Source organism: Antechinus flavipes, chromosome 4 (assembly GCF_016432865.1).
Source record: "Antechinus flavipes isolate AdamAnt ecotype Samford, QLD, Australia chromosome 4, AdamAnt_v2, whole genome shotgun sequence".
Classification (NCBI taxonomy): Eukaryota; Metazoa; Chordata; class Mammalia; order Dasyuromorphia; family Dasyuridae; genus Antechinus; species Antechinus flavipes.
This window is the reverse complement of record NC_067401.1, coordinates 203,615,386-203,633,667: the sequence shown is the minus strand read 5'-3', so window position 1 is coordinate 203,633,667 and position 18,282 is coordinate 203,615,386. Positions and strand designations below refer to the sequence as shown.

Sequence of the window (18,282 nt, the reverse complement as noted above, 5' to 3'; positions counted from 1 at the left end):
TTCCTATGCCTTCAGTGAACTAAGACTTAAAATTGCCCAACAATTATCAATCTACACTAGTAGAGATAGTTCATTCAAAAGATCTTCTCTACACTAATGAAATCATAACTCTAGGACTCCTCTTCCCATTCCCATTTTACAGATAAGGTAATTGAGGCTCTAGGTGACTTATCTTGTCTCATAAAGTTAGTAATGCATGATGGTGGGGCTTGAAATGACTTTTTTTCTGGCTCTAGAGCCAATATTCTAAATATTGTAGGAGAACATTCATTTCTCCTGTAGAAAAAATCCAGTTGGGAAGATTATTTTTCCAGTGTCCTTCCTATGACTCTATTGTCTCTGTGTGTGGGTGATGGTGGGGGGAGGCCAGGGACAAGAATGATGAGTATACTTGGGTACCTTTGGAGTAGGAGAGCTGCTCACCAGCTGTACTGACTGAGAGAAGACAGCAAGTTATGTCCTGTTTCTCCCTCATCACCGCTCAGCCAAATTCTTGTGTTTGTCAGTCTATTATTACCGAGAGAGAGAAGAAACAGAAACCATGTGATGGAGTTGGACCCTAGAGGTTGCCATGGTCCTAGTCTTTAGCCTATGTTTAACCCTGATTCCAGAAAAGCACTGGGCCTGAACTGATTTTGGAGGTGATCTGTGGGTCACCCTAGAAATTTGGATTTGAAGCGTGATAGAAGGGAAAGGGAAGTACAGTAGCCTTTTTTTTTGGGGGGGTGGGGTGGGGAAGAGAGGAGGGTTAGGGAGGTTAAGGTCCAAGCTGATCTGATTATGGGATGGATTAAAGGATGTCCTCTCCCTTGGAGTCTTAGGAGCCCTTGCTGTCTGCAGACCCCACAGCCCCCTCCTTGGGGCCGCCTGCTGTAAGTGGGGGAGTGAGTCAGACTGAAAGCAGAAGCTGCCAAACATTACACAGGGTGAAACCAAGCAGAACCATGTGAGCTATTTTGGAACTTGGTTAATTCCCCCTCTCCTCCCCCCACCCCCTTTCCTTTCCCCTGTTACAGGACTGGTGCAAATTAACTTAGCCAGTCTTCCTTTCCCCCTTTCCACATTGGGTGGATGGGTGGGACAGGACACTTGGTTCTCCTTTAAGTCAAAAGGCCCCATCTTTCAGGGGCATTTCCCTGTTGGCCCAAGGAGAGAGGCTGGAGGAGTGCCAAAGATCTTGGGAGTTCCAATGGGAAGCTGTCCCCTCCTCTGGGTGGGCAGGGGGTAGTTCTGACAGCCTTGGAAAGTTTATCTATGGTTGCTGTCTTACCTCCCTTCTCAGCAACAACTCTCCCGCCTGCTCTCTCCCCCATTCTCCCTGCCCCTCCACCCGTCCCCAATCTGTCTTACTGTCAGCCAAGTTGTCAACTAACCCCCCTCAAAAGTGTTAGCTGACAAGGGCTTAATCATGGTTTCCTCCTCTGCCCCTGCCCCTGCCCCTGTGGACTCTGAAACACAGAGAGGCCTTCAAAAGGCATCAGCACAGAGCTCTGATAGCTAACCCTCCCTGTCCTCCCAAACAAGAGGAAGTCTTCCCAGCGCGTTTGAAATCATAGATTTCTAGATTACCAGAGACAGAGAGGCCCTAAAAGATCATCTAATCTAACCTTCTTGGGGAGGAAACTGAGGCCCAGAAAAGGGAAATCATTTCCCCAAGATCCCAATGGTAGTAAATAGCAGAATTAGGTCTCAAATTGAAATGCTCTGACTCCCAAGGTTCTCATTCTTCTGCAAACCCATGGTGGTGCTGCTTAGCATGGAGATATGTGAAAAGGAAAGTTCTAGCTCCTCTCCCCTCTCCATCCCTGTCTGGTGTTCCTTCAGTGGATCCTACTTGTGGACATCAGCACTTAGCAGAGACAGGCTCCTGATGCACCACCTGTAGTAAATAGCAGTTACATCAGACGATCTTGACTTTTACCCTCTACCTTGCTATGGCTGTTGTTTCCACCAGGCTTGTGTGTGTGTGTGTGTGTGTGTGTGTGTGTTTCTGTTGCAAAGCTTAGTCTGTGCTTGGTTGGAGGTGGGTATGGTCACAGGGTGTAACTATTGGATAAAAAAGGCACAGGATGAAGTGATGGGGTAATTGGATGCATTCTGTGGGGCAGGGTATTTGTATGGCCTAGCACAATAGGGAATGTTGATTATCTTGTTAAGGCTAGGGCATTTGTTGGGGAAGCAGAATTTCTGTGGTTATTGCTTTATAGCTTTATGTGCAGTAGCATATTTTGCATGGGAAGACTGAATATATTTATTTATGTAAGGGAGTATGGGAGTTATGTAAATGTTAGTGATGTAAGCACTTGTATTTGTATATAGGAAATTGGGGAACGAGTGGACAGAGTCCTGGATTTGGGAAAACCTGAGTAAAAAATCTGACCTCAGATGCTTCTGAGCTTTATGATACTAGATGTGTCACTAGCCTTAGTTTTCTTTTCTGAAAAATGGGGATGATATTAGTACTTACTTCCTAGGGTTCTTATGAAGATACAGTGAGATGATATTTGTAAAGCCCTTTGCAAATCTTAAGAGTGTGCTATAATACTAGCTGTAGTAATAATATTTGTATATGCATCTAATGTATAGGGGTTGTGTGTGCATGTAAAATAGTATGGCAGGGTTGTGTGTGTATATGTAAGAGGGATTGCGTATACGTGTGCAGTTGTGTGGAGACTGTGTCTTTGTGTAAGTTGTATGTGTAAATAGTAGTATGAGGCAGTGGTACAGAATGGTTATTTATTTGTGTAGTGGGAGGCAGGATGAGTGTGATATATGTTAGAAGAGAGTGCACTTATGTCAGAATGCGTACCTGGTTGGGCAAGTTTTTGGGTTGGTATAGAGGGCACTGGTTGAGGAAGGTCTAGAGATAAAAAGCTAAAATAGCATCATGAGATTAAGATTAGAAAAGGGGTTTGGAGACCTTCATGTCACCCTTTTTACAGAAGAGGAAACTGAGTCTTCCTTAGCCTTACTAGTTCAGCTCTAATCACCTTCATGTCATGTAGTTCACCTGTGAAAGGTTCTATGCTCAAAGAATTGCACATCTGTAGAGAAAGCCTCACTGCTCTGGAATGAACAGTGGATTGTGAACTGGGAGATCGAGGTTCTAGTCCCTACCTTGCCACCTATTTCCAGAGGGGTTTTGGGCAAATCCCTTTTTTCTGCGCTTCAATTTCCTTATTCTTTTCAAAATGAGGATCCTGGACTAAATGATGCTGAAGTTTATAAGATTATAGCATTCAGGGGCAGCTAGGGGGCGAAGTGGATAGAGCACCAGCCCTGAAGTCAGGAGGACCTGAGTTCAAATGTGACCTCAGACACTTAACACTTCCTAGCTGTGTGACCCTGGGCAAGTCACTTAACCCCAATTGCCTCAGGGAGGGAAAAGATTATAGGATTCTAATGGATTTCTCCAAATGCTAGCTTGTTTCCATGACTTGACCTATGGCTCCACACATTTGGTGATGGTATTTGCTATTTTAAGAACATGAATATATCCACCATCTATGTAAATGTCCGCATATACTTGTAAACCTGATAGGTGGTAGTAATAATAATAATAGTAATAACTAACATTTTAAAAATTCTTCAATGTTTGCAAAGTGCAAATCTTATATTAGGTCCTTTCATCTGCCCAATCCTTAAAGTAGATATTATTATTATCCCTGTTTTAGAGGTGAGGAAACTGAGACAGGTTAAATAATGTGCTAGTGAGAACCCAAAGCTGGATTTGAACTCAGTTCTTTTTCATTCCAGTCCAGTATTCTTTCCAATATACCACCTAGTTTAAATATCACCTTCTTCAGGAAGCCTGCAGAAACATGAATTTAGACATCAATGAGTACAGCACCTCCACTTTATAGCTGAAGAAAATGAAGACCAAAAAGTCAGTTGATTTGCCTAGAGTAACACAACTAATAAGTATCTGAGGTAGGATGTGAACCTCCAAATCACATTTGATGAAGGATGGCATAGTGAATAAGGCTCTAGAGATTGCCATCCCTCACCAAATGTGATTCTCCCTCCTCTAAACTCTGTAGTTTATTTGGATCTCTTTCAATTTATCAAGGTCTAATTTGTATTACATTTATTTGTCATCAGTCTGTTCTCCCTTACCAAACTGCAAATACCTTAACATCAGGAACGGAGTCCTTTTAAAAAAATTTGCCCTCTAGTACCTATTGTAAGTATGGTTGAATATGAGGCCAAATGACAAACTTTAGGAACTAAAGAGTGAGATGTGGATGGGAAAAAAGGAAGACCAGGAGTAAGTCCTTAAAAGTTAGCTATATGATTTTAGAAGAGTTGGGAGTGGAACTGGGGTTTGTCCTCATAATAAATGTACTCTTTGATTTATTCTCAGAGTTGATCCCCATAATAAACACAAACACAACCAAAAACCACCCCAAAGGCAAACACACACAAACTTTGCCTGGTGGTTCTCTTTGGGTTCTTTCCCAGCAGAATGGTGGGAGAAGAAAATTTGGTAGGATGATAGATTTAAGTCTGGAAGAGACCTTAGAGTAGACCGTGGAGTCTAACATCCTATTTTTACAGATAGGGAGACTTAGGATTGGAGATTTTAATTCACTTTCCCAAGATTATATAGTTAAGGAAATGTCTGAGAAGGGATTGGAATCAAGGACTCCCAGTCTGTCTTCTTTCTTTGAGTCTTTAGGACTCTAAGGTTCTCCTAAGTAGAAAAATTTCTCCTCCAAAGGCAGCTAGGAAGCTAAGTGAGGGCTGAGTCTGGTATTAGGAAGACCTGAATTCAAATTTGGCTTCGGACACTTTCTAGCCATGTGACCCTAACTAAGTCATTTCACTTTGCCTTAATCCATTGAAGAAGGAAATGGCAAAACCACATCAGAATCTTTGCCAAGAAAACCCCAAGGACAATCTAGTCCACAGAGTCATAAAGAGTCAGATGTGACTGAATAACAACAGCAAGAGTCGCTCCTTTACCATTCCTTGTGGGGTGAGGACCTTTTCCCTGCATAATGCATAAGGGATGAATGAGTGATTTATCCACTACACTATAATGTACTAGAAAATGTGTTGTTTTTCTCAGCAGAATTCAGACCTGCCCAGGGAGCCCCTTTGGACTTTGAGCCATCTCCCTTTCTTCCTCATCTGACTATTCAATAGGAACTATTCATTCCTTGCAGTAGGAGACCTGACCTCTTACTTCGATACAATGGAAAGAATGCTAGATTTGGAGTTAGGGCCCCTGGGTTCACTTCTGTGAATAGCCACTAGTAACTAACCTGTGTGACCTTGTATAAGTCACAAACTCTCCAGGCCTTGGGTTCCTTATCTGTAGAATGAGAATGTTGGACAAGTCCCTTATGAAGTCCCTTCTAGCTCTAGAGAGATGACCCTTGATCCTTTGTGACTTTATGACCTCTCTAGTGTATTTAGGATTATAACAATCATTTATTTGGATCTAAAAAGGACTGAGAAGAATCTGGAAAAAAGTTACTTAGTCCAGCATCCTCATTTTACAGATGACGGCACCAAAGCCCTGGCAAATTGTATGATTGGCTTGACATGTGAGGCCCTGTCCTTTTCCCAAGGACCATCCCTGATGGAATAGGTTTTGTGTTGTGTGCTCTGTGTGCTCTGTGTGTGTGTGTGTGTGTGTGTGTGTGTATGTGTGTGTATGTGTGTGTAGACAGATTCACACAAAATCTTCACTGGGGAGGGAAGGGGACAGAACAGAGAATAGTAAACTTGAAGCCCATGCAGGCTCAGCCTGTCTCCTTCCTCCTAACCCTGGTTACCCCCATATCTACCATGCTCAGATGACTAGGCTACAGGTAGGACCCCCTACACACTCTCACATTCTTTCAAACACAGACACCACCTCTGCAGTCCAGGGCTCAATCTTTGATCCATGTAATTGTACTGCTGTCTGACCAGCTTGATTTAATTCTCCCCTGAGGCTCTCTCGTGGCAGTATTAACCGCCTCAGTGAGAGCCAGATATATTGTTTTTGAGGCAGCTTTCTGGTCCCCTCATCCTTCCCCTTGGCTGGACTCTGCTGAAGTGTATTTTTTTTTTTTTTTTTTAACTATTAAGGTAGAAAAGAAGAATGAAAGTATAGCATTGTTGGCTTGGGCCATTGATCCCTCTTGATAATTGGGGTAGGAGGAAGTGCTCTTCTACCTGCCCATTGTGGGTAAGCTCCTTCTGTGGACAGGGAATGGATGAATGAGCAAACAAGCATTGGTTAAGCTCATCCTATATGCCAGGCATGGCAAATACAAGACAGTTAGGAGACATTCTATGCCTCCAGGATTCTAGTTCTGGGATTGGAGCCAGGGAAGGGAATTTTGGTCTAGAGATGTCACAGGGATTGTGAGGGAAGCAATAAGAAGGTTGATGATATCAACTTTTCCACCTGTTTTATTATTATTCACAGAACCAGAGTGAATGTATGGAAGGGCATGGGAGTGGAGAAGAAGGCATGAGGTACCTGTGGGCAGGGCAAATAGTAATATGCCTTCAGGGAGCAGACCTTAGTTTCCCAGACTTGTTGGGAAGTGAAGAATGGTGAGAATTTGACTCAGTCAGGACCATCTTTAAAGGGGAGGAGGCAGATATGAGGAATTGAGAAAGAAAAAAACATTAATCCTATTAAGGGAAGATTCAATAAAATGACACCTCTTTTCCCTGGACCCATGGATTTTCTAGGCCTGCTTATAAGGGTCTCTGCCCCAAGACTTTTTTCTATATTACTTAGAGAAACTATCTCTACAAGAGGTTGAGTATGAAAGGGAGCTAATGCTGAATAATTGACCCAACATTTATTCCTTCATTCAAAAAAGCATTTCTATGTGTGCTGGTGAACTGATGTTCCTGGAGGGAAAGGGCTAGAATAGGTTAGAATTAAGGCAGTCTGGATTCAAATCCTACCTTACATATCTGGTATGTCCATAGCAAGTGAGCCTTAGGCACAGTTCACAATATTTACAGGACCTCATCCACAGAGTTGATCTTCCCTCTCCCAAGTTAATTTAACTGTCAATTAACAAGCTTTTATTATTTCTCCTCCACCCCTTACCCCCAAATGTATCAAATAGACATAATCAAGCAAAACAAATTCCCATGCTGGTAGGTTCCAAAATGCATGTCATTCTGTATTCTGAGGCCAGTACTCCTCTGTCAGAAGGTTGGGCGGGGTGCTTCATCACTGTCCTTTGAGCGTGGTTGGACATCATATTGAGTAGAGTTCTCAAGAGTTTCAAAGTTGTTTGTCTTTATCACCACACAATTATTTTGTAGACCTTAAAGGGCTAGAGAAATGTGACTAACTGTCCTTTATTGGCAATGGAGTGGGCGGGGATGATTTTCCTGTTTAGCTGGGGAGACCAAGTAATAATACCCACAACAGAAGAAGAAAGCTATTAGAGATGGGTGTGGATGTGTGCCAGTAGATCTGCTGGAAAGGGCATCCAGATGAGTGTGTTGGAGGTAGGAAAGAGAGAGGAAGCATTCAAGGATCCTGGGAAGGCAACAGTAGCCAGCTGTGGGGGACAGAAGGGCATGACAAGATTCCTGGGGAAGGAATTCCTGGAACATCAGAATGCGATTGTCAGGGTGTAGAATTTTGAAATGCTTTTCAAAGGGCATCTGTGTGAGAGATAGAAGGACTTGTGTGTGTTTTCCTGCTTATGCAATGGACTTGTGTATGTGTGCATGTGTGTCTGTGAGTGATGTACTGGCATCGATGTGTGTGTGAATGAGGCATCTGTGAGACGTGAGAGACTTGTAGGAATCTGTGAAATGGAGAGACTTGTGTTATCTCTGGATTGTAAGGCACTTGTGCTTGTCTCTTTATGTGCAGTGGATATCTGTGTATCTTTGTGTATGGTAGATTTATGTGTATCTGAAGGACATGCATGTATGAAGGCTTTGTGTATGTGTAGACCGAGGGATCTGTGTTTGTGTGTGAGATGGACTTTATGTGTAATCTGGATGTGAATGAATTATTTGTCTGTATCTGTGAGATGGAGGGACTTGTCTATAATATCTGTGTGTGTGTGTGTGTGTGTGTGTGTGTGTGTGTGTGTGTAGTGCTTATAAATACCTGTATAAAAAGGCAGTTTGGTATTGTGGATAGAACACTGGATGTGATGTTGGAAAGACTGGCCTCAGACACTTACTAGTTGCATGGCTTTGGGCAAGCCTCTACTAGCCTCAGTTTCTTCATTTATAAACAACAATAATAAGGTAACTAAGTGATACAGTGGATCAAGCTGGGCCTGAAGTTAGGAAGATCTGAATTCCAATTTGGCCTCAGATACTTACTAGGTATATGACCCTGGACAAGTCACTTAACTCACATTTGCTTTAATTTCCTCATCTGTAAAGTGAACAAGAGAAGGAAATAGCAAACCACTCCAGTATCTTTGCCAAGAAAACTCAACCCTTTTGACAAGAAAGACAAAGAGAGGGAGGGAGGGAAGGGAAAGAGAATCAGAGGAGAGGGACAAAGAGAGAGACGAGAGAGAGACAGAGAGAGACAGAGACAGAGAGAGAGAGAGAGAGAGAGAGAGAGAGAGAGAGAGAGAGAGAGAGAGAGAGAGAGAGAGAGAGAGAAGGGAGGGAGAAAAGGAGGGAGGACAGGAAGGAGAGGGAGGCAGGGAAGTTGAGAGATTATATCTGGTATGTGTGTGTATCAGGAAAAAGCAGTGTTTAGTTTTGTGATGGACTGATGCAACATTGTCTATTGAGGGGAATGCTGTGTGTGGTATTGTATGTGGCAGGAGAAGTGAAGAAATGTTATGTGGATGTTAGCCAGGTGAGACAACACATTATATTTGATCATTTTTTCTGTTTGCCCAAGGCCCTTTTAGCCCTTGGCTATCCAAGTACTTTGTAGCCTCTAGGATGGGGGAAATCCCGTGTTATATCTTTCTTTTCACACTTTCCATACTACTTCCTGTTCCCTGGGCTTGGAAGTCTACTGTTTTTTCTCTCACTTCTCTCCCCTTTCCATCCTCAAACCTCAAGTCCCATGGCATATCTACTTTCTGGGTCAGCATCTGGCTGGTCTCCATAGGACTCCTCATTGGTCTTCAATAGCCCTTTGAAGCTTTCCCAACCCTAGCCACAGGATTGCCTTGACTTGCTAAGGGCTAGAAATCCCAGCCCTGCCAGGCACCAACACCAGCAATGCTTGCCCTGGGCTGTGGGGAGCAAGCATGCTGAGGCATGGGGCTGGTGTGCCTGATCTCTGGGAATTTCAGGCAAAGTGGGAACCAGGCCCAGAGAGCAGCAGACACGTTTTCTTCTCCCTCCTCTCTCTCTGTCTGATATCATCTATCTCTCTACTCAGATCATCAATCCCCAAGCTGTTAGACTGGCTGGGGTCATCCTTTCCACATGGAAGAGTGAGAAGAGCTGTGTCTTCAGGATCCAGTTCTCCAACTACTAAGTTGCTCTGTTTTGTTTTTTCCTTGGGGCCTCCCCAGATGGGTATTCAACAGGAAGGAAGTGCTTTCTCTTTGATATCCCCATGGGAATTCATGAAGTACAACTTCCCCTCCGTAGATCTCACAGAAACTCAAGTGTTGAAAGGGGCCTCAGAAACCAACCTAGTCCAACTCATATATAAATAAGACTCTCTTTTTACAACATCCCTGAAAAGTGCTCATCTAGTCTCTATTTAACAAACTCCATTGAGGGAGAAGCCATGATTCCCTCAGGCAGCTCACTCCACTTTTATTTTATTTTCTCCAATAGCATTTTATTTTTCCAAATACATGTAAAGATAGTTTTCAAGATTCATTTTTGTAAAACTTTGTGTCTCTCCCTTTCCCCAAGACAGCAAGCAATCTGATCTAAGTTAAATTTGTTCAATTTTTAAAAAAAACATCTCCCTATTTGTCATGTTGTGCAAGAAAAATCAGACAAAATGGGGAGAAAAACTTATGAGAAAAAAAACCAAACACATAAAAAGGTGAAAATGCTGTGTTTATATATGCATTGAGTCTTCACAGTTTTCTTTCTGAATGCGATTGGCATTTTCAGTCACGTCTATTGGAATTGTCTTGAATCATTGCATTGTAGAGAAGAGCCAAATCCATCACAATTTAACATCACATAATCTTGTTACTGTGTACAATGTTCTCTTTGTTCTAACTCACCTCACTCAGCATCAATTCATGTAAGTCTTTCCAGGCTTTTCTGAAATCAAACTGCTCATCATTTCTTATAGAACAATAGTATTTCATTACTTTCATATACCATAACTTATTTAGCCATTCCCCAACTGATGGGCATCCAATGAATTTCCAGTTCTTTGCTGCTACAAAAAGAGCTGCTGCATTTTGCATATATGGGTTCTTTTCCTTTAAAAAAATTTATCTCTTTGGGATACAGACCCAATAAGTGAGAGTGCACAAAGGGCATTAATTCCACCTTTAGACACCTCTAATTGATAGGGAGAGTCCTCAGATTTACAACCTCAGATTGTCTCTCAGTATCTTTTACCTATTCCTCCTCTTTCTACCCTGGAGGGCCAATTAGAACCAATCTGATTGCTCTTCTTCTTCCCAGTCTTTCAGATATTTAAAGGTGGCTTTTATGCTCTTATAAGTCTTCCCTTTTCTGGGGTAACCATCTTCCATTGTTTCAACCTTTCTTTATCTGTTATAATCTTAAGACCCTTTCCCATCCTTTTGATACTTTCTACCTTGCTAGTTTCTTTCTTAAATTGTGCCCAGAAGCAAACAATACTCTAGATGTGGTCTGACTAGAGCAAACTAAAATCAGATTCTCACCTCTTATTTTAACACATTTACAATAATTTTAGCTTTATTGACCACCATATATCATAGTTGACATGTTAAATTTTCAGTCAGTCAAATGTGGTAGCACATATCTGTAATCGCCTGCTAATGAGGAAGCTGAGGATGTGGATCACTGAAGTTCTGGAGTTCTAAGCTGTAGTGGGCCAAGCTGATTAGGTATCAGCAACTAAATCTGGCATCAATATGGAGAGCCCTTGGGAGAAGGAGACTACTTGGCTTTCTTATAATAGTAGGTGGCACAGGCGATAGAATGAATGCTGGGCCTGGAATTAGGAAAACATGAATGAATGCTATGTGATATTGGGCAAGTCACTTAACCTCTCTATGTCTCAGTTTCTTCAGCTGTAAAATGGGAAAATAATAGCACCCACTTGTGAAAAAGGAGATAATATTTGTAAAGCACTTAGCACAATGCCTAGAACAGAATAGGTGCTATATACTTTCTCATGTCTAAGGAGAAGCAAAATAGAGCAGATTAAAACTCTTGCTCATCAGTTGTAGGATTAGGGCCCTGAACAATCATTATACTTCTGATAGCAATAGGGGAACCAGTTTCAAAAAGATAAAAAACCAAGCAAACAACAAAAAAACTCAGTCCACTTAGTATTCCCTACCCCATTCTCCATCTCTACCTAGCTTTGACAAGCTAGTATTTTGTCATGTTTTTCCCATATTTGCATTTGTGAGATTAATCTTTCCAGCCTATGTGTAAGTCTTGACATTTCTCTATTCAGTTTTGCTCTTTTTAGATTTAGCCTAGGCTTCAAGATCCTGAATATCATTAAAGGCATGAGTTATCCCTCCTGATTTTGTTTTATATACCAATGTTATAGTCATGCCATCTATGCCTTTATCCAAGTCATCGCTAACAATGTCAGCTAAAATCAGGCCACACACAGAGCCAGAGGGAATCCACCAGACACTTCCTTTCAAATTGATACCAAACTATTAATGGAAACTTTGAGACTGGCCAATTCTGAATCCTCCTACTGCACTATTGTCAAAAACATTATCTCTCCATCTTTTCTGCAAGAATGACAGATTTTGTCAGGTGCTTTGTTAAAATCTAGGTAAACTATATATATATATATATATACAGCATTTCCCAGATCGACCTGTGTAATAACACTGCCAAAAAGGAAATAAGTTTGATCTTGCATGACCTATAATTGATGGGGAAAGAGATAAGTATTTAAATAGTGCTTACTATGTGCCAGGTAGTGTACTAAGTGCTTTACAAATCTTATCTCATTTAATCTCACAGTAACCTGGGAGGAATGAGCTATTATTATCTTCATTTTACAACAGTATTACACAACTGGTAGGTGTCTGAGGCTGGATTTGAACTCAGGTCTTCCTGGCGCCAGACCCACCACTCTCTACTGAGCCACCTAACTTTCCTTATTGATGAAACCCTGCTCCTTTAGGACTGCCATTGCCTTTTCTAAATAAGCTCTATCTCTTTATTAATATGTTCTAGAATTTTACTTGAAACCAAAATTAAATTTGTGGCCTTCATTTTCAAAAGGTAATTCATATGGGGCTGTTGACTTGAACTCTTCAGGGATAGTTAAGTGCTTTCTTTCTATCTCCTTACTTACCTTGGGTTTTAGCTGCCTAATAGATATTTTTGTTCTATCCTTTCAACTCTCCGATTCATTTTCCTTAGAGAAAAAAGAACCACAAATGGGAGCTAGTCAGTTCTATCTATGAGCACACAATTTTTTCCCCAATAGAACAAGCATAGAGTCTTCTCTTCTGTGGAATGAGCAACTTGGACCAGATAGATGGTTTCTTAGGTCCACTTCCATCCTTGACGTTGTTTCTATGTTCTAAAACTCCTTCTGGATCTAACATTGTATGTTCTATGCCCTGACATTGTGCTCTGTGTAACATTCTAGGGGATAAAGCTCCCTGTACCCCTGGCATTCTATGGTTTCTATCTGAACTGTGTATGTTCTTGGATCCTTCCAACTCTGACATTCTATGTTCTCTATTAGATTAGGTTTAATAGTTTAAGGTGTATTAAGACTTATCCATCAATCAATCCATCAATAAGCATTTATTAACACCTCTTAAGTTCAACTTATGCTAATCAATGAGCATGATATGAAGATGAAAATGAAGTAATGGCTCTCCTTTAAAAGCTTTGGTTCTATGAGGAAAGATAGCATATGCCTATAGAGGTCTATTTAAAAAAGTACAAGATAAAATTAAGTTAATGAGGGATGCTGGCTGGCTTTGGAGAGGACTAGGTAAGGCCTCATTTAAAAGCTGGAGCTGGGATTGAATCTTGAAGGAATTGAACGGCTCTAAAAAGCTGAGTTAGGAGGAAGTCTGTTCCAGGTATGAGGTGACAGCCTGTGCAAAGCCACACAGAGAGGGGATGGAGTGTCATGTGTGAAGAACAGCCATAGATCCAATTTGGCTGGAGTACAGGGGGAGTCAGGTGTAATCAACCTGGAAAAGGATGGCTGGAGCCAGATTGTAAAAGACTTTGATTTCCAAAGAGAGGAGGGTAGAATTTATTCAAAGTACAATAGGAAGGTGCAGAATTTTCTTTAAGGCAGGGGTCCTCAAACTAAGGCTCGTGGGCCAGATGAGGCAGCTGAGGAAGATTATCCCCATCACCCAGGGATATGAAGTTTCTTTATTTAAAGGCCCACAAAACAAAGTTTTTGTTTTTACTATTGTCTGGCCCTCCAACAGTCTGAGGGACAGTGAACTGGTCCCCTATTTAAAAAGTTTGAGGACCCCTGTTTTAAGGGGTCAGGCATAAGAACTTATGGAAGGGAGAGAAGGGGCCCAATTATGAGGGTATTTGAGTTGAGAAAGGTGATAAAGACCTGAACTAGAGTTTACTAAATAGCTATGGGATCTTAGTTCAGTCATATTTCTCTCTAAAAAGATTAATGATTTGTCCTAAGTCATGGAGAAAATCAGTGGCAGAGGCAAGACCTCTGGAGCCCTCTGATTTTGAATACCACTAGATGGAGCAGCAGATAGTGGTACTAGGCCTAGAATCAGGAAGACTTATTTATTATGTCAAATATTTGGTCATTTATTAGCTGTGTCATTTATTAGCTGTGTGACCCTGGGTAAGTCAATTTATTTGTCTCAATTTCTTCACCTGTAAAATAGGGATGATAAGAATGGCACCTAGGGTTATTGTGAGGCTCAAATGAGATAACAATTGTAAAGTCTTGGTGTAATAATTATAAAGCCATAATGCCTCACATGTAATTTTTTTTTGGGGGGGGGGTTACTGTTGTTCCGTTGTGTCCATTTCTCTGACTCCATTTGGGGTTTTCTTGACAGAGGTACTAAAGTGATTTGCCATTTTCTTTATTAGTTCATTTTACAGATGAGAAAACTGAGGCATATAGGATTAAATGACTTACCTAGGGTCTCTCATGTATTGTTGAATGTCAGATTTCAGTTCACAAAGATGCATCTTCCTGACTCCAGGTCAGCAACTCTATTCAGTCTGCCACCCTGTAGCTGCAGTTAGTTCCCAGTGAAATCACAGGTCTAGTTCCTATCTTCCCTTCTGTTTGGGAGAGCTCTGAGTTTTGTAAGAGAAATCTAGCGATCTAGGACACTGGGTTCGAGATCTGACTCTTTTTCTTAACCAACTCAAGATGTAAAGCTATATATGTTATTTATCTTCCTCATCTGTCCAAAGAGATAATTGCTTACTTCTCTAGGCATACGGTTATGAAGATCAGATAAGATGATGGATAGGAAAGGGATTAGGAAAAAGCATGCCCTGTTCTATAAATGCAGGGGAATTTTGTAGCTGGTGTAGTGAATCCTCTAGGATTGGTGAGGAGCTGAGGGGCCTCCTTCCCCACTGGCAGTGGGGCATAGGGAAAAGAGCATTGCCTAGAGTCTCAGAAAACCTGGTTTCAAATGCCTCTTCCATATTTAATGCTGAATCCATTTAACTTCTCCATCATCTGTAAAATGAAGGGGTTGGTCTAGATGGCCTGTGAGGTCCATTCCAGGCTAAATTTATGATCTTGTGATCCCTCAGCCAGAGTCAGCTAGCCCCTGGGGAGCCCGTTCTGTAAAGGATCAGTGATAGCGGTCACCTTTGAAGGACACTGACACTACCTGGCTCAGCATTTCTTCAGTGAAATTATGAAGTTGTATAGAAAGTGCCTCTGACTTTCTCTTTCAATGGCCATCTCCTTACTTGACTCAATCAAATTCAATAGCATTTGTTTAAGACCCTCTACGGGAGAGACACTGTGCTGGATTTTGAAGATACAAAGACAAAAATAAATAGTTCCTGTCCTCAGGATACTTTCTACTAGGGGAAATAATATGTATCTTGGAAATCAGATACAAAGTATATACATCACCATTTCTGGGAGAAGCCTATATACATATTATGAAGGAAAGTTTGGTAACAAGATTTCAGAGGGTACATTGGAAGGAAAGGAATGAATATGTTAGCAGCACCAAAAAAAAAAAAAAAAATGAGGCTGATATGAATGACTTATAGGGGAACAGAGACAACTAAGTGGCTTAGTAGATAAAGAAGCAGCTCTGGAGTCAGGAAGACTTATCTTCCTGAGTTCAAATCCAGTCTCACATACATTTTAGCTGTTTGACCTTGGGCAAATTAGTTTCACCCTGTTTGTTTCAGTTTTCTCATCTGTGAAATGGATTGGAGAAGGAACTAACAAACCACTCTAGTATCTTTACAAAGAAAATCCTAAATGGAGTCATGAAGACTCAGATATGACTAACATGATTGAATATCAATATGAAGGAATTAAAAACTGGAAACTTTACTTGGGAAATGGATCACTGGAATCTGAGAAGATCCATAGGCTTTCAATACTGAATCAATGAACTAATTTGATTATTCATCTCCAAGGCAGAGTTGGGGTTGAGGTTGGGAGGCTCAATGAATCCCTGGGTCTTGCTTGGTAGCCAAGACAGAGTTAGGAGAGTTCAGCCTGGTTGAAGGGTAAGCAATATTTGTGAGGTAATCGACCCTCCAGTTATTGGTCAGGTCAGCTCTGCCCAGTATTCTGAATAAACCCCTACCTTCAGCACAGGGCTTCGTGCCAGTGTGGTATCACTCAGACCTATCCCTTCACATGGTCCCATCTTCCAAAATTATGTGCTTCCTTCTCCACCCAGAAGAGATCTGATGATGTCACTACCACTTAATGATTCCTCTTTGCTTCTAGAATAAAATAAAAATGCTGATATTTAAAGCCCTTTACAATCCAGCCCCATCCTATCCTATTGAGACTAGTGATTTCCACTTACAGACTCTATAGCTAAACTTACTTGCTATTCTGAACAAAATAGGAAGCAGCAAGGCTCAGTGTTTGGAGCATTGTTTAGATTCCTTGAATCAGGAAGACCTGAATTCAAATCCAGTCTCAGATATTTCCTAGCTGTGTGATCCTGGGCAAGTCACTTAACTTGTTTGTTTTAATCTACTGAAAAGGAAATGACAAACTGTTCCAGTATCTTTACCAAGAAAACCCCACTGATAGCTTTGATATGCAGTAGTTCACAAGGTTAAAAAGAGTTGGATGGGACTGAACAACAAATCTCTTACTTCCTTGTCTTTCTATAATCTCTCCTCTATGCCTCCCTCCTCACTTCAACATCTTAGATTCCTACCTTTTTTCCCCACCTCATGTGTTATCTCCTGCAGGATGCCTTTCTGGAAGTCTCCAAGTTACTACTTTTTTCTGCAACTCGTAGGTTAAAATAAACTTCATATCTGCTTTACATGTTGTTGTTGAGTAATATCCAACTCTTTTTGCAAAGATACTGCAAGGGTTTGCCATTTTCTGTTCATTTTACACCTTTACTGAAACAAACGGTAAAATGATTTGCCCAGGACCATGCATCTAGTTAAATATCTGAGATTGTATTTGAATTTAAGTCTTCCTGACCCCAAGTGTAGTGCTCTATCCACTGCACTACCCAGCTGCCTCACATCTTCCTTTGCCTATGTTTTATATATATTTCTCTCAAGATAGGTGTGGTTTCCCCAAAAAACAGGGCTCCTAGAATGCAAGGATTGTAATTGATTGTGTTTCCCTATAACCCTGTCCAGTAGCTGGCAAATGCTTGTGGAATTGAATTTCTGTAGGGCCTGATCTCTGATTGCTCTCCTGAGAGAGAAGTAGAAAGAACTCAGGAGTTCAGGAACCCCTAACTAGAAGTCACGTCTCTGGGGACTCGGGTTCCCTTTTCTGGAAAAAAAAAAAAAGAGGGTTGGACAGCTAGTTCTCTTTCTGCTCAGTGGCTCCATATAGCTTCAGAAGCACATACAAAATGCTATGTTTGGCATTCAAAGCTCTTCATAATCTAGTCTCCTCCTGCCTTCCCAGTCTTCTTAACACCTTACTCCCCAACAAGTACTCTCTGATCCGGTAACACTGGCCTCCTGGCTACTCCACTAACAAGGACACTTTTATCTCTAGGCTCCAGGCATTCTCTCTGGCTGCCCACATGCTTGAATGCTGGGACTACTGACCTTCCTGGCTTCTTTTAGTCCCAACTAAAACCCCACCTCCTACAGGAAGCCTTCTCCTACCCCTCTTAATTCTAGGGCCTTCCTTCTGTTAATTATCTCCCATTCATCCTGCTTTGAATATATTTGTTTGTATGTTGTGTTCCTCATTAGATTGTAACCTCCTTGAGGACAGGGATTATTTTTTGTCTCTTTTGGCATCCCCAGCGCTTAGCACTATGCCTGGCACATATTGTTGCTCTGTCATGTCAGACTCTTCATAATGACCCCATGGCTGTATAGCACACCAGGTATGTCTATCCTTCCTTACCTCTTAAAGGCTATTTAAGTTCATGTTTTTTGTCTCCATGCTATTATCTATCCATCACATCCTCTGCCATTTCCTTTTCCTTTTGCTTTCAATCTTTTCTAACATTAGAATTTTTTTCCCCAATGAGTCCCACGTTTTTAATTATGTGGCCAGAGTATTTAAGCTTTAGCTTCAGTATGTGAGCTTCCAGTGAATAATCTGAATTAATTTCTTTATTCAATGATTGATTTGACTCCCTTGCTTTCTAAGTTTCGCAAGTCTTGTTCTGAACTGCAATTTGAAAGCATCAAAATCAAAACAATTGAATAAGTTCAATTCTCACAGCCATACATAGCTCCTGACACATACTAGGTGTTTAATAAATGTTTACTGAATTGAATATATTGGTCACAGTAGAAGTCAAGTTCTCTAGCCTCTCTCTTCAGTTTTCTTCCCTGTAAAATGGCATGGACTGGCCGGCCCTAGAAGTCCCATCTAACTCGATTCTCTAACTCTACAATTCATTGCTGGTCACTCTTTCAGCCCCACTTCATGGGCTTTTCCTACTCCAGATGTGGGTTAGTTTCTGCAGATGTGACCTCCATGTAAAGGCTAGGTAAGTCTCTTTTTAGAGCAGCCCATTCCAACAGTGCCTGCTT

General features: G+C 41.4%; 1 protein-coding gene across 1 annotated transcript in view; it reads left to right on the top strand.

Annotated features, from left to right (window-relative positions):
* Positions 1-18,282, top strand: part of TFEB (transcription factor EB) — a 79,949-nt gene that overhangs the window by 44,455 nt on the left and 17,212 nt on the right. The gene's annotated exons all lie outside the window — the stretch shown is intronic.